The 16,990-nt window shown below is 40.3% G+C and overlaps 1 long non-coding RNA gene across 1 annotated transcript; it reads right to left on the reverse strand.

The window, feature by feature from the left end:
• Window positions 1-726: 726 nt before the first annotated feature.
• On the reverse strand, window positions 727-1,384 carry LOC308073753. The gene is made up of 3 exons (XR_013932038.1): window positions 1,210-1,384; window positions 1,029-1,101; window positions 727-942 (listed from the first exon to the last, which is right to left on the reverse strand). It is a non-coding gene; the product is annotated as an uncharacterized lncRNA (long non-coding RNA).
• Window positions 1,385-16,990: the final 15,606 nt, after the last annotated feature.

Below are 16,990 nucleotides of genomic sequence, written 5' to 3' on the forward strand. Positions count from 1 at the left end.
ATATATATATATATACATACATACACATACACACACACACACACAATATAGAAAAACAAATAGGCAGAACTCATGTAATTATGTTTATTGATCCAAAAAAAGAAAAACATTATTTATACAAAACAATGGAACAGGAGCACACAGATAAAATCAAATGTTTCAAAGAATCCCTGGATTTTGTTCCAGGGACCCCAGAAGCAAAGATTTGAGTCTAATCTTGGGTTAAATTGGGTTAAAATTGGGTGAAATTCGTGTCTACATATTTACACTAGTACCTGAGATAAGATGTGTGCGTGAAGATAGCAGCAATTTATACTGTGCATTATGGACGTTAGTTAAGGTGCTTAGGGGAAAAAAACACAATAAAAGACAAAAGTCAAGTGCGTTATACATGGGATTAAGGTGCAAAATGTCATTGTGTGTCGACCGCATAATCCACATAAAGTAGACTGACACTGGTATATAGTCAGCAAGTAGTGCCATGAGGGGAAAAAAGTCACTTATACTTGTGTAAAAAAAAGATCAAATAAAATCAAATAAAAAGGTGCTGATGCACCCAAAAATATATACAAAAAGGCAGCAAGGCATCCAATTAAATGTCTGACACTACGCCGCTGGAGTTCCCAAATCTTGGGTGTCCTTGAGGTGTCCTTACAGCTGGAGGAGTGTAAAAGACCCGTTATAGTCCTCGAACTTGTCAACCACAAGCATTGTGTTCTGGAGAACGCGGGGTCTGGAACGAGGTCCTGGGGGTCTTCTTTCCTGGAGCTCCTTGCACAGCTTTGAAAGCGCTGAACTTCTTCCTGGTGGAGGTCTGATAAACCATACTGGCAAACCATCTTCGAAGCCATCTTCCTCATCAGACATGAGCTCTTTGGTTGCAGTACTGTTCCAGAGAATTTCCTCAGCAGGCCGCAACACGGATCTCCTGCCCTCAAACAACTGTAAAAAAACAAACACAAAAAAAATAGAATTACAATTAAACCACAAAACTAAGAAATTGTTTTAACTGTGTGAGTGAGGCCTACCAAAACTGCTCTCCTCACTTACCCGTAATTTTCTCTGTCGTGTCCTCATAGACTTCTGTACCTTTGCTTTCTCCTGTGCATAAGAAATACAGGTTTGCTGGCTTCTGCAGGTCTAGCCCACTCTATTAAGATGCAAATAGCTTATGTGAATACTGTGAGTGTATTATGCATGTGCGCTTACCTTTTATAAAAACAGGATCAACATTACAGAAACTAATGCTTAGTTCTCCTAAAAGATGAGCCGCAACATCAATATTATGTGGAGAATTTACCCTGTTGGAAGAGAAGAACCGTGTTAGTTTTTATCATTTTTTTCTTTATCAGTTAAAACATTTCACCAGGACAGGAACCCAATCCACAGGCCTACCTCCCCCCACTATCCCCCACTACAAATCGAATCGGGGGCAAGGTCCCCCTCTTACTAAAGCATGATTGTGATATAGTTGAATTTAGTTACTTACGCTTCTTTTGGATTGTATTTGTGGTTATTCTTCTCCGAGTTGTGTAGATGCCTCACAGCCTCCTGTAAACAGCATGATTATAAAAGGTTAATTTGAGGAAATCAATGCTTTTGGCAAAGCACCAAAGGAATACCAAAACGCTCGCCCCAAAACACATGCAAGTATACAGTATACTTAAATGATCAAAGTAAAAGTACATAATTTCTTGCTGAATTTGCGAGCCTTAAACAAAAAGAAGAAAGAAAGAAAAAAGAAGAAGAGAGTGTGTGCTGGAGATTATCTGTTAAAACTCCGAAAGGTCCTCACACATGTACCCCTGGATGCCAACAACTGTAAAATATATAACAGCAATTAAAACTCAGAAAACAGGAGTGCACAAAAATAGTTAAATGAAGAAGAAGAGTGTGGGTGTGTAGTACCTTTTAAAACTTCCTCGTCAACAGTGGGGAAAACAATGGAAATTTCCCTGCAAATATAATTTTAGGGGTTAGTGGGATGAAGCAATGCTTTTCCATTGTATTCAATGTAGCCACAGTAAAGACAAACTACAAAGCTTTAGTTACAAACATTTATAAAGTCTGTGTATTTTACTATTACTGCATTATGCTGACAAATTAAATCATGGCATATGAATTGACTAGCCACTTAGCTAGGCCACATGTTTTAAAACAATCTGAACTCATACAGGTAAAGAAACACTAGCTTACAACTGATCAAACAAACTGTATAGAACTGATCAAAGTAAATACAATAAACAGTAAAACCTACTAATGATTTACAATTAGATAAAATAGCAGCTTACCATTTACAAAGCTAGTCCGAAAACATCAACAGGCCAGCAGTACAATGTGAGTAGAATGAATTCACCCAACCGCCCAAACAGTTTGAATGTTTGAAATCTCTGTTTGGACGAATCTGATTGGATAGACACACAGGTTCCCCTCCCCTGTGCATGTTAAATGTTGGCAGTCAGAGAGAGAGAGAGAGAGAGACTGGAAATAAACTATTTACTAGGTTTAGTTAGTTTTAACAAGTTAAAAGTTATGTAGAGGTACTAATACTTTGCACTAAACAACAAGCACAAAAAAAAGTACTGACATTTTATACTTAAGTAAAAGTAGTGTAATGTAGAAATACTCTTACTGTTACAAGTAAAAGTCCATAACATTTTGTTCTTTTGAGCACTACTGGGCCTAGACTAGAAAACAAACTAAATAGTTTAACCACATGACTGGTGGTAACCTGTATTTTTTAGCATTGATGGCAGAAGTACTCAGATATTTTACTTAAGTAAAAGTAGCAATACCACAATATAAAAATACTAATACTAAAAATAATAAAACAAGTAAAAGGCCTGTGTTCAAAATGTTACTTGAGTAAAAGTAAAAAAAGTATTCAAAATATACTTAAAGTACCAAAAGTGAAAGTATTAAAATGTTTGAAAATAGCAGATCTACAAGCTTATAGATTGGCTATTTTCAAATAGCCTATGCATAAAATAGGGCTAAAGTGGTTAATGTGGTGATAGATATATTGTTGCAGAGACCTGAGACAATAGGGCCACTGAACCCATCAACACCTTTCATGCAAATGTTGTGCCTGCATGTAAATCTCTACACCCTAAAATACACACGAAAACACACATAAAGTAAGCCTTGTTTGTGATATAATTTTAACCATTTAATGACCCTTAAACGTACTTGGTAAAAGTACAAACGTATTGGTATCAAAATGTGCTTAAAGTACCAGTACTAAAATGTTTGAAAATAGACGATCTACAAGCTCACAACGCGACGCGTTGTGAGCTTGTAGATCGGCTATTTTCAAATAGCCTATGTATAAAATAAGGCTAAAATGGTTAATGTATGTTTTATAATGTAACCATTTATATCTGCAAAGTAATAGTAACTAAAGTTTTCAAATAATTGTAGTGGAGCAAAAGTATATTTGCCCCAAGACTGCACTCTGATCTGTGTGATCACACACACTCTGTGATCACACATCTCACTCATTGTTTTTAATCAGTAATTGTGCAATAGGTTGTGTTCTTATTTCTTTCTCTCTCTCTCTCTCTCTCTCTCTCTCTCTCTCTCTCTCTCTCTCTCTCTCTCTCTCTCTCTCTCTCTCTCTGAGCCCCCCCCCCCCCCACTCTGAACCCCACACCTCCCATTGTTTGAACAAACCTCTAATTTGCATATGTAAGGAAGATTCCCTAGCAGAGAAAAGAGAGATGCATATCCAGGTATCTTAAAGGCATTTGAAGGTAAACAGTCCTCTCCCGCATTCATTGAAAAACTCCCACCAATCATTTATGTTGGGTGGATGTATGCCTTGCCCACGTATCCAGGTATATCACCTTTTTCACCCAGTGATTAAGACCGGGAACGCATCTCTGTCATTTTAAGACTTTTTTGGCTATTCAAGCCTCATAGTTGATCAAACTTGTAGATCTACTATTTTTTTTAATCATGAAAGTTCGTGCAAATCTTTGAATATAAAGCGAACATTTAGTAAAATATTTTGTTCCAGGGACCTCCACAAGCAAAGATTTGAGTTACAAATGTTCGCCTTAAAAATATATATATTCAAAGATTTGCACAATTTTTCAAGATTTTTCAAAAATAGCAGATCTACAAGCTCATAGCGCAGCTTTTTGAATAGCCAAAGACATCTAAAATGACGGAGATGCGTTCCCGGATTGTATGCGTTAAAAGGCTTTTGAAATAAAAGCAGGTGTCATCATCACCAGCTCTTTTACAGAGCAGCCTATAAGGCCTCTCTGCTGAGCTAGCAGAAAAACATATTCATCATAACTATAGGAATCCAGACGAGTTCTTTGGGTGAAGACATAAATCATCAAAAATAAAAAACGCAAGCATGATTGCATACGTACAATGATAAAACATCCTCCTGTCACCACAGACTAATCCTGATATCTGTTCATGTACTGTATATGTGCACACATAGGCACGTGTGTGTGTGTGTGTGTGTGTGTGTGTGTGTGTGTGTGTGTGTGTGTGTGTGTGTGTGTGTGTGTGTGTGTGTGTGTGTGTGTGTGTGTGTGTGTGTGTGTGTGTGTATGTGCGCACTGGTGGACAACGTACTTTTTTTGTTATTTAAGTGAAAGTATTGATACTGCAATGTAGAAATTCTCTGTTACATGTGAAAGTACAGTACTCAAAATGTACTTGAGTAAAAGTGCAAAAGTATTGCCATCAAATTATACTTAAAGTATCAAAGGTAAAAGTACTCATTTTGCGGAATGTTTTAAGTTTTCAAAATATATATAAAAAAACATATGAATATAATCCAGGAAAGTCAAAAATACCTTAAATTTGTACTTGAGTATAGTAGGCTACTTGAGTACATGCATAAGTTACTTTACACCCGTCTGTCTGTCTGTCTGTCTGTCTGTCTGTCTGTCTGTCTGTCTGTGTGTGTGTGCGCACACGTGTGTGTGTGTGTGCGTGTGTGTGTGTGTGTGTGTGTAATGTATGTGTGTGTGTGTGTGTGTGTGTGTGTGTGTGTGTGTGTGTGTGTGTGTGTGTGTTGGTGCGTGCGTGCGTGCGTGCGTACAGTATGTGTGTATGATGTATGTGTGTGTGCGTGTGTATGTGTACGCGCGTGTGTGTGTGTGTGTGTGTTTGTCTGTGTCTGTGCATGTGCATGTGCATGTGCGTGCATGCGTGTGTGATGGTAATGCCACCGCTCTAACATACATGTTTTATATGATGTCACAGCGCTCCTGCTTTAACACACAGCGCCTGCATCATGAGTCAGGCTTCCCTCGTCCAGCAGAGATAAATCAGACTCACTGAGGCACCGCCAGAGGCACCGCTACTCTGAATCTCAACACATTTACCCGGCTTAACAAGCTGCAACAGTTATTCTAATTCAAATCCCTCTCATCCTATGGTTGAGGAGACAGACACGATTTAGACATCTTCCCCCCCCCCCCTCCCTCTGTTGAGTGGCTGATAGAACGGAAAAATACTGAATAGTGAACAAAGCGGGTTTCAGGCAAACATCACTTTAATGAAGTCATGGTTGTTTAAAAGGGAACAATAACAATCTAATGAAGGTTTGACTGTGTCACAGACTTTGTTTATCGTCCGTTGCTGCTGGGCAGAAACCTTGTACATCCAAAACTTTTCAGGAAATGGGGAAAAAAAGAACCTGTTCCTATGGATCTATTGTAGTTATTAGTATTTTTGCTATACTTTTGCACAACGAAGTAGGGCATTAATTTACGAAACAAAACATCAAAGTTAAATATGGAGATACAAGGTTTCTTCCCAACAGTACTGTATGTACAGTATGTTCTTCTCACTTTACTTCAGCTGTGTCTGATTATGTTTCTTTTTGTTTTGTTTTATATTCCTTCAGTCTTCCTCCATCATCATCATCATCATCATCATGCAGAAGTTAGAGGGTTTACTAAGCTTCACTGGTCTGACATGATTTGGACATTGATTGGCAAAGAGTACCTCTGCCTACTCACTCCAAGCCAAATAACAACAACATAGTCGTAACCAGTTGTTTTCAGCATTGATTGAATGCTGTGGCCTACATACTCAGTCACATTCACAATTTCAAAAATGTCCTCAGAAATACTACCATGAAAATGTCTTGAATTGGATGTCAAAGTCAATAAAACATCGACTGATGCACTTGGATTAACTGGAGTCACTGGGTGTTTCGGGTCTTGCAACAGACACCCTCCTCCAGGGCGACCCGACCGAGGCTGATCAGACCCCGGCCCGTGTCCAAGTGGCATGCTACTGCCCCCACTGTCTCTTGAGGTGCTAATTAGGGGGTTAGGGTTAGCCTGGCGCTAGCCAGACCGACAACACGGATCCACCCACACGTGGAATGTATGTGAGTGAATCCACGGCCTCAGTTCGGCCAACATCAGGCCAGGTTATACTGGCATTAGCCAACGCAGTCCGGCCAATGCCAGGAAAGGTGAGATACTACAGTGTCAGTGCCCAAATCGGCTTGTCGTGGTATTCTCTCAATGCTGAGTCCAGTGAATCAGCCTACAAGACGGACTGCAATTCTCATTCTGCCCGTTACATTATTCTATAAAGACGTCGCCACCGTCACATTTAGGGCAGCCTCCAGCATTCATCTGTCACCAGGCCTGTACATAACCTCTACTGTAGAGGACCCTGGGTTGAATTTGATCAAACACTATTGAATAAAGTAGGCTAAATGGATTGGCCTCTAATAGCGCGTACGGTTAGGTTTCTTTACATTCCTTTATAATCATGTGCCTGGAGAGAGAGAGCTCAGCTCAGTGGAAGTTATTTATATTTTATTCAACTATCGATCACAAGAGGTGGGTCGGGGCCCATTTGTGGGTCAAGGACACATTTTTATGGGTCGCGAGTGAAATGTACACAAAATCCCCAAAATAGATAAAAAGGTTTCATGAAATAAAAACAAAACCTTCCTAAAAATCAAAGAAAGTCCATAAATTTGAAGAAATGACTTTTATAAAAGTAGTGAAAATAACCAATCTCCAAGATCTGCTATTTTCACTGCCGTAGTTTGGGTTCCGTGGAGACATCACATTTCTATGTTGGGTCTTGAGCTAAAAAAGGTTTGGGAACCACTGATCTATCAGTTACCATACAGTGAAATAAATGTCAACTCAACCCCCCCCCCCCCCCCCCCCTGCTAAAATACAACCCAGCAGCCCTACATTGTGCTGATCAGTGTTAAACACTGCTTCAGTGTCACTGAAGACTAAGCTTCAAACCTCCCAAAACAAACTGATTCGACTACTTCTCGGACTGGGGCCCATGACCCACCTCACTCCCACTCACTTTACCAGCCTAGGCTGGCTCAGGGTGGAAGACAGGGTTAAACAACTAAAAATGGGACTGGTCTTCAAAATTGTAAATGCAGATTTGCCCGAAATGCCCCCTATACCCGCTTATCTGTCAAAATACCTCCAAAAAGTTAGTGACACCCACAGTCACGGAACTAGAGGGAGCGTAAACAACAATCTGGTACCACCCACCCATAAAACAAACATGGGCAAATTCTCCTTCTACACCACGGCCACCGAGGTATGGAATAGCCTAACCCCATCCCTAAAAGATGCAGCTCATTCAAAACAGCCCTAAAAACTCATCTTTCTGGAGGCCATAAGAGGAGGTAGTACCAGTTTCCCTGTAGACAGATGACCCCCCTCCCCCTTTTTTTTGTATATACTTTTATTTTATTTTTCATGATGCTTTTTTTGTACATAGTGGTATTTTTTTCTCTGTTTATTATGTTGATTTGAACTGTTTGGTTGCTACTATATATGTCTATGAAATTAATTCAAGGACCCCAACGGAAACAAGTCCGCAAGGACTTTTTTGGTCGGACCTTTTAGACAAAAGTATTATAAATGTAACTGTGCTGTTTTACATTCTTTTGCCTAATAAAAATGTCAATCAATCAATCAATCAGTCCCATATGTGTGCAATGTATTTATTTATTCTAGTGTGACTGACCCCTGAACTGCATTTGTGCAACGTTTGGGCCATATGTGGCCCCTGGTGTGGCTATTCTGATGGCAGACCCCTGAACAGTGTTGGTGCTAAGTTTGGAGCGGATTGGAGCAGGTCCAGATGTTACATGTTTGTCCGCGGTCCCCCCAACCTCTGGACAATTTTAACCCATTTAGACCGAGAACGCATCTGTGTCACTTTAGATTTCTTTGGCTATTAAAAAATAGCAGATCTACAAGCTCATAGCGCGGCACCGAGTGCCGCGCTATGAGCTTGTAGATCTGCTATTTTTTCGTGAAAATTTGTGCAAATCTTTGAACACATATATATTTAAAGCAAACCTTTTTCTTTGCTTCTGGGGATTCTACAAATGTCTTCTAAATGCTAACAGGTTTTTGAAAAAAATGTTGTTGCTATAATCAGTGGTTCTCAAACTTTTTCCATGTCAAGGAAGGACTACCCAAAATGATATGTATTTGGCCGCGGACCCCCATCTCAAAATATTTTGTTCCAGGGACCCCCCACCCCAGCAGTTGTAACAGAGTAAAAAATGTTTGCTGTAAAAATATATATATATATATATTCAAAGATTTGCACAACTGTCCAGTTTTTCAAAAATAGCAGATCTACAAGCTCATAGCGCGGCACTAAAGAGCCAAAGAAATCAAAAAATGACACACAGATGCGTTCCCGGTCTTAAAGGGTTAATATAGGATGTTCATATATTTTGTCATGTTCATCCAAACCTATAATTTAGGGGAAAAAAACGTTTTCAAAGTTGAGGCAAAGTAAAACAAATCTTACAGTGTATTTTGTACCACACTTATAACTGCAGTATTTCACAATGATTAATTATCTCTTGGACACATTTCTTCTCAGACAGGCCAGATGACAGCATGGAGCTGCTTTAATTGGAAGCATTTTGACCCGTGTGCTCAGCGGTGTGCATCCATCCATAAAGATAAAAGGAACACGTACAGTACAGTACAGATGTACCGACGGAAAGCAACACGTACCAACATGATGTCGGTACGTCAGTAAACGTTGACCAGACTAGTGCTGCTTGGGATTCACTAATTCAAAGATTCAAATTATGGGATAGCACAATAACTATATATGCACAATCACAACATTTTTACAAAATACTGTATGTCCAGAAAATAGACTAACTAACTAAAAAAGAAAAAGAAGAAAAAAAACATCTTAGTAGCTTATTAACCACATGACTGGTACCCTGCATTTTAGCCTTGTGATCTTTCTAAGAAACGGCCAAAATTACGATGTACCTACAGTATATGTTTTGTACTGTACAGTTGTTTTGGACGCAATATATAGACACAAACACAGGATTTCCTTGGGACGTCACCGTCAATACGGAACACATAGACGTCTTCCCCAAGGGTCACTGACGTACCCTTGGGGAAAAACAAAGTTTCTTATATAGAGCTCTATGACAGAAACGGGTCTGCAAAGATAAATTCACCGCTATTGTTTCACTAAAACATGGGTCAATACACAGCAAACCACCAACCAATATCAGCCACCCTGTCACAGAGCACAACCTTCAACAGCAGCCACAACACAGCAGACATGTTTGTATGTATATCCACACAACAGTCTACTATTCCAAATGGACATCCAGCTTGAACTTAAAGGTTCTATGACATTCATTTTCACTTTTTTTTTTTAATGTTTTTTGGGGGGTTTTATGACCTCAATTACACCCCAAAAAACTGAACTTTGAACATTCAGTGGATTTTCTGTGGTCTGGGGTTTTCTAAATAATTAGGCTGAAAAGTAATCTGTGATTTCCCCTTGGATAGTGAAGTCACAGGCCATTAATCCCGCCCCTCCCCTCCCCTATCCTTTCCTTTCCTTTGGGGGCGGGGGCGAAGCAGAGGCGATGATTGACAGGCAAAATCCCTCAACAGCGACACCCGCAGGCAAAGATTTATTTTATCATTGCAGTTGAAAAGGCTTTAGAAATGTGAGAGAAAAACACCTGCAATGGATCACTAGAGTGGAATTTTCAGTTAAAACTTTGTATACACGTTTGAAGGAGCATGACAAAGACTTTTAATGTGTTGTAAAACTGAATGCCATGAAACCTTTAATATAAAAGGATATATCAAACTCACACATAGGATAATTGAAGTGACCAAGAGCCACATACACTGCACTGCACATCTGTTACAACTCACTACCTTCAACACAACATACACACTGTAGATTCACATCAGCATTCAGTTCCATAAACAGTCACTGAACATGTTTCATTGCCACCCAGTCATTGGGTCCCAACATGACAGAAACAGTACAACAGCTTGAATCACATTAATAAACACGCAGCATAAGACGCAGCAGCAGCAAAAAAACATAATAATCCTACCTTGAGCCGTCTTCTAATGGACTTCATCAGCTGTGTAAGTGATGACCAGGGCCAAACTCATGGATAGAGAGATAGAGCCCCTCTATCTCTGTAGTTCAACCCCGGGTGAGCCCTCCAACAGCGTCTCCAGTCACGTTGATCCTCCATACAGTACATCTGGGCTATCTTGTCAGTACTTTCCCTCCCTGCCATGGGAGCTCTCGGTGTCAATGGCAGAGACGGACCAGCAGCATTCTCCCGGCTGCCAGGCTGGGGAACAGGATTTGGCTGCAGCGATCAAGACCAGGCTGGGGTGGAGAATGGTAGTACCTGCTGTTGTACCTGTGTACAGTACATGGCTGCTTTGGTCTGGAGTATAGGTTGGGAAGCCTAGAAAGCCTAGAAAGAAAGAAAGAAAGAAAGACAATGTATAATGTACCTTTCATGACAACTCACTACCTTCAGTAGTAGCCACAACACAAAATACACGGCCTAGCAGACGTATACTGTATCCTGTCACAACGTACACTGTATTCTAGAGCCAGGCACACAGTCACTGAACATGATTCATTGCTGGACAGTCAATGGGCCCACGGTAAAGTACGGTAAAGTTACGTTTTACTTTGGATAGTTGACAGGTACTCAACCACAGAGGCTATACTCAGGGCCGTCAACAAAGTACTCAACTTTATTTGTAATTTGTATTGTCAATGGCTTCTAAACCAAATGAGATGTGGATGCTCAACAAACTCTACATTGTGGGGGATGGGGATGTCTGTGAGGCACACATACCCTTTAGAGTTCTCCTAAAACATTAATTTTTTACATGAATATAGTATTTCTACATTTTATGTTTTTATAACTGCCTCGTTAATAAACCCTTTAGGTCTAGGGATGACTTTGTAACGTAAAAATATTAAGGTTTGAATTACTGGGCTGTCAGAGGTGTAAATAAGGGAGACCACACAAGGTTTGGAGTCAAAAGGCACGCTTTTGCTGAGTATTTACACACTGTAGGTATGCACAGGCATACCAGTAACCTGTAAGCTGATTGTATGACGTTCTGCATAGTAGTGTATATTTGTATGTCTTCTTAAATGTCATCATGATTTGAGTGCACAGGGATCTCATTTTAAATAAGACATGGATTGCTTTTATAAGCAATCCATTTTAGTGGACCTTGTATTGTGAATTGTACTTCCATGTACTGTTTCCATGTCTTTCTAAATAAAGTATTCAATCAAAAAACAATAAACAAGAAGCCACTACCAGAGGACACACAAACAAACAAACTAACTCATAACTACTATAGTGGAAACAAAAGCCAGCTTACCTAACTTCTCTAACCAAACCAATGTTCAAAAATACATAAGTGGCAATTAACCACCTAGTGTGCTTAACAAAGGTTCTGCCTAGTGCCTACGTGGTGCCAATGTATAGAGCAGTGGTGTAAAGTAACTAAGTACATTGTACTCAAGTACTGCAAGTACAATTTAGATTTTTTTTTTTTACTTTACTGGAGTATTTTCAATTTGCAGTACTTTTACTTCTACTCCACTACACCTCAGAGGCAAATATTGTACTTTTACTCCACTACAATTACTTGAAAACATTAGATACTAGTTACTTTGTAGATTTTGATTATTATTACAAAACCACTTCAGACCTATATACATTTCGGCCATTTTAAAATAGCCGATCTACAAGCTAACAATGCGTCACGATGCGACGCATTGTGAGCTTGTAGATCTGCTATTTTCAAAAGATTAAGCATTTTGTACCTTTTAAAACTTTGTGAAACGGGACAGTCTGCATAATTAGTATTTGCTACTTTTAGTACTTGAAGTACATTTTGATACCAATACTTTTGCTCAAGTACATTTTGAATGTCAGACTTTTACTTGTAAAAGAGTATTTTTTTTACATTGCAGTATTGATACTTTCACTTCAGTAAAACATTTGAGTACTTTGTCCACCACTGGTATAGAAAGGCCTCTGTCTCTCTTGTCCCAAGGCAGAGCATATACAATACAATTTACAAAGTAGGAGAACAGACACTATAACTTACAAACGTTTGCTCTGGGATTGAATTAAGGGCTACAAAACAAGGCTACAAAACAAGGCTACAAAACAAGGCTAGTAGGCTACAAGAAAAAGGCTTCAAACAAAATGCTGGTGTGGGACCCCGCCTTTTATAGACAGCAGATGGTTATGATTGGATGAAGGTGGAGTCAGGTGATGGGTTGATTGACATCAGATGAGATGGTGACTTCAGACCTGCAGAGAATGGTAGAGGGAGGGAGAGAGAGGGGGAGGAACACACAGAACTACAAATCCCAGACAAAACTACAAGCCTATACTGCCATAATGGTAGAACCAGTGGTGTAAAGTAACTAAGTACATTTACTCAAGTACTGTACTAAGTGTAAGAGGCAAATATTGTACTTTTACTCCACTACAATTATTTAAAAACTTGAGTTACTAGTTACTTTGCAGATATAAATGATTATATTATAAAACATACATTAACCACTTTAGCCCTGTTTTATATATAGGCTATTTGAAAATAGCAGATCTACAAACTCTCATCGCGACGCGTTGTGAGCTTGTAGATCTGCTATTTTCAAACATTTTAGTACTTTTTTTTTCTTTTGGTGCTTTAAGTATATTTCGATGCCAATACTTTTGTACTTTTACTCAAGTAACAGTTTGAACACAGGCCTTTTACTTGTAACAGAGTATTTTTATATTGCGGTATTGCGACTTTTACCTAAGTAAAATATCTGAGTACTTCTTCCACCACTAGGCAGAACTGCACTTACAGAAGAAAATAATAATTGTATTTAGCAGAGTACTTGTTATGTAGATAGGTATAGCTATAGAGCATCGCAGTTCCCGCCCCTTCCGGGTTCCACCGCAAAATACTCAATGCATTTTTCCCATTGACATTTCCAAAAATATTTATATCTATTAATTTAAGCCTCGAATCAAGCCATCATGACATGACATGAATCATGACCATAAAACGTTTGATTCTGTGATTATTTTTTTTGAAATCGGCAAAACAAAGGGTATTTATTAAATATAGTATATCATATAATTAAATATAAAATTTTAAAAAATCACAGAAAAAAAACGTTTTATGGTCATGATTCATGTCATGTCATGATGGCTTGATTCGAGGCTTAAATTAATAGATATAAATATTTTTGCAAATGTCAATGGGAAAAGTGCATTGAGTTTTTCCTTCCGGCACCAGGAAAAACCAGGAAGTGGGCGGGAACTGCGATGCTCTATAGCCAGATTCCATTCCCCAAAGTTCGGTCACTCGCTCACTCTCCTCGCTTCCTCCACTCGCGCCTAAGCCCCGCCCCTGCGAGGAGCCGAGGATTATTTGCGAGGACGAGTGGCCGACCAGCTGGCCTCAAAGGATCGGACTGCACTTAGCGCGTCATTTCAAAGCGACGGCAAATTCCGCGATCACTTATGACGTCTCACACAGCTGGACCAGAGCCGTGGATGAAAATATACATGCATAGAATAATATGCAGGTATAGAATAATACAGAATATAAGAATAGACAATTCATCAATGTGGATGGCCACATTGTTATCTTTACAGTTAACATTTTGTGCAAAGCCATTTATTCCTGAAATAGTGAACGAAGCGCCAGGATGAGCAAACTTGCATTTATGAATTAAATCCTGACCCGTCCCTCTTTTTGCTCGTACAGTCCCCAGACCCCCCCCCCCCCCCCCCCCGCAGCAGTCCCGCACGGCACTGCTGCTTATAACAGCCACCGTATATTACAGAGTATGTCTGACTCTGAATTACATCATTCAAGCAGGGTAGCCATACGTCCTCTTTTCCCCGGACATGTCCTCTTTTGGGGGGCTGTCTGGGGGGGTTTTATAAAATCCTTCAAATGTCCGGGGTTTTGAGAGTTTGGGTGATATCCCTCCCACTTCTGGGACGAAGAAAAAAGAAAAAAAAACGATTTTGTGATTTTGCTTGATATTGTTTGATAGCGAAATAAATCATGACTGATAGACATGAAAGAAGACCCTTCACAGCTAATAGAGAATTTAAAATTTTAAGAATCGGTTCATAATTGAATGAATACGGCTATAATTAAAGCGTAAAGTGTCCTCTTCTATATTCAGTCTATATATAAATACAAAACATTATTTTAAACATAATCTTTGTCACAGTAATTTATAGTAGTCCATGCACTGCATTGAGGCATGACGCAAGGAGAGAAATGAACTATCAGCTTTAGACAGAATAAGTGTGCACAATATAAATGTATATAATTGTATTATGCTTTATATCATACAACGCAATAAAGCCAGTGTGTGTGTGTGTGTGTGTGTGTGTGTGTGTGTGTGTGTGTGTGTGTGTGTGTGTGTGTGAGATGCGCAACGAGTGATCGGCGGGGGCGAAGGGGGGGGGGCAGCCGGTGTTTCGGCATGGTTTCGGGTGTTTCAAGCATTGTTTGTGTGGAGGAGGACCATGTATACGTCACGGGAGAAGGGAAAAAACAAAAAAAACGTCTACACGTGATGCGGAAGTCTGCCGCGGAGGAGCTGTGGAGAGTGGTCGAGCCTACACTTGATGTACACTCGCTAAATGCGGAAGTAGAGAGCCTCCTCGGCTCCTCCACTCGACTCCACTCGCCTCCTCCAAGAAGCAACTGAGTAATTGGAATTTAGCACATCCGGTTTGGAGTCGGAGTGACCGAGTGGGAGTGAGCGAGTGGCCGAGATTTTCGGGTTTGGAATCTGGCTTATAGGCTCTATGCACAGCAGCCATATTATCACTTCCTTCACAGGTGTTACCAATGATACTAATGAAGGCTCTGTTCCATTTAGTGTAGCTCAGTGCTTCTCACATCTTTCAATTTCCACGACCCCCATAACTCTGAGAGTGTACAAATGGAACCCCTTAAGGAGCCATGAGGGTCCCTGGACCCGCATTTTAGACCCACTGGTGTAACACACTGTTTCCAGTGAGAGCCAACATGCACAATATCAGCACCCTGACTCTGTTTGACCAGAATGGAACAGAGCCTTCATTAGTATCATTGTGACACCTGTGAATGTCTTCACAATATGCTGTGCATATCCTTTATTGTCAAGTGACAAGGGTTTTAAAGGTTTAATGACATTCACTTTTACACCACATTCAAAGTCTTTGTCCTGGTCCTTCAAAAGTGTACAAAAAGTTTTAAGTGATAATTCCATTCCAGTGATCCATGGCAGGTGTTTTTCTCTCACATTTCTAAAGCCTTTTCAACTGCAATGAAAAAAGAAATCTTTGCCTGCGGGTGTCGCTGGTGAGGGATTTTGCCTGTCAATCATCGCCTCTGCTCCGCCCCCCCCCAAAGGAAAGGATAGGGGAGGGGAGGGGCGAGGAGGAGAGTGGGCGGGATTATTCGACAGTGACCTCACTGTCGAAGGGCCAAGCTCAGATTACTTTTCAGCCTAATTATTCAGAAAACCCCAGACCACAGAAAATCCACTGAATGTTTTAAGTTCAGGTTTTTTGGGTGTAATTGAGGTCATAAAACATTGAAAATAAAAAAAGTGAAAATGAATGTCATGATACCTTTAAAATCCTGTTTCTTCCAGTTCAGAAACATTCGTCCTCCTTTGGGTCATTGCAGACCTTAAACAGGGTCTGCGATGTTGTCCTCACTATGTGGTGTCAACATGCACACATTAAAAAAGAGTGAAATACACAGAGAATAAATAGAAATCTAGATGTGCTATTCAGGCTGTAAAACAGGTAAACAGTTAAGTATGAGGTTTCATACAAGGATATATATTTGGTGCTGTGCCGCCCCAACAGAACATTGTGTATTTATTATTTAGGCTATAAAAGTAGATATAGGACCCATGCACACAGCACCTTCAAGTTCAAGCACCTTAATGGTCTGTTAACTTCAGTTTCAAATATGGCCTTTAGCACACGCACACGCACACACACACACACACACAGCTTTAAAAGGCCTGCATGTTGCTCATACCCCTAGAATGAGAAATGTATGTAATATCACCAGGGTTGCCATGTCCGATTATTATAAGCAACTTTGGGCTTGTTTTTCTGTCACGTTGCTTGTAAATATTGGTAGTTGCCGGTGGTGTATACTATAGTGCTACTTTTAGAAGTGGAGGAGCTGCCCCTGTAATGCACACACTATAAAAAACACTTATATGCACACAGCAGTTACCACAGGAAGTGACAGGCTTCAGCGAATAGAAGAACAGGCTGCCAAATGTCCCTTCCGTTGTCTTTGCGATATTAAGAGAGAGACCGGTCCTTGTGGAGAGTAGCCTCGGAAACCCAGGCTTTTTTTTTTGTTACAAAAGAAAAAAAGCCTGGGGGAGCCATGCAGGAACGATGGTCTTGGACCTTGTTATCTCCTAACCAATCAGAGTGCAGAGGGGCGTCGCTCTAAATTTGGTGACGTCAGCGTGCTCCGTGCACAGGCCGAGGGGGGGAGGGGAGGGGAGGCGGGGACATAGATTGGTGAAGCAATAGGAAGCCACGCACAAATCCGGGCGGCTGTGTTTGGGTCCGCCCTTCAAGACCATGGATTGAGCTCGTAGCCTCAGGCTATGTGGA

This window comes from Gymnoscopelus braueri (genome assembly GCF_963280865.1).
Source record: "Gymnoscopelus braueri genome assembly, chromosome: 18".
Lineage (NCBI taxonomy): Eukaryota > Metazoa > Chordata > Actinopteri > Myctophiformes > Myctophidae > Gymnoscopelus > Gymnoscopelus braueri.